Here is a 353-nt window from a genome sequence, read left to right on the forward strand (position 1 = left end):
ATACATGATCTTTATCGTTTATTAACTTTTCGGAAAATATCTAAACCATCTGGAAACAAAAGGAGGAAATGAGAAGAAAGATGAACATGAAGAAAATGGGGACAAGAAATAAAGAAGTAATCGAGAAAGAAGTGACAAAAATCATTAAAGATAAAAAGAGAAATAGCAAGAAAAGCAGAGGGATTTCCCCGCGTGTATGGGGCGAGGAAGGGAGCCCCGACCACGCGCCCTCAGTGGGTATAAAAGGAACTATGGAGGAAGGGGCCCCATACTGCAATCGCTCTGCAACACTTCGACACTCTCTCGTCGCACCATGAAGCTGGTGAGTCGTTTACCTCTTGTCTACTTTCTCC

The 353-nt window shown here is 43.1% G+C and overlaps 1 long non-coding RNA gene across 1 annotated transcript in view; it reads left to right on the forward strand.

Moving 5' to 3' along the window:
- Positions 1–243: 243 nt before the first annotated feature.
- The window catches only part of LOC119592154, a 554-nt gene continuing 444 nt past the window's right edge, over positions 244–353 (forward strand). The window contains exon 1 of the long non-coding RNA XR_005230411.1: positions 244–322. This is a non-coding gene — a long non-coding RNA (uncharacterized LOC119592154). The remainder of the gene's footprint in view (positions 323–353) is intronic.

This window comes from Penaeus monodon, chromosome 29 (assembly GCF_015228065.2).
Source record: "Penaeus monodon isolate SGIC_2016 chromosome 29, NSTDA_Pmon_1, whole genome shotgun sequence".
Lineage (NCBI taxonomy): Eukaryota > Metazoa > Arthropoda > Malacostraca > Decapoda > Penaeidae > Penaeus > Penaeus monodon.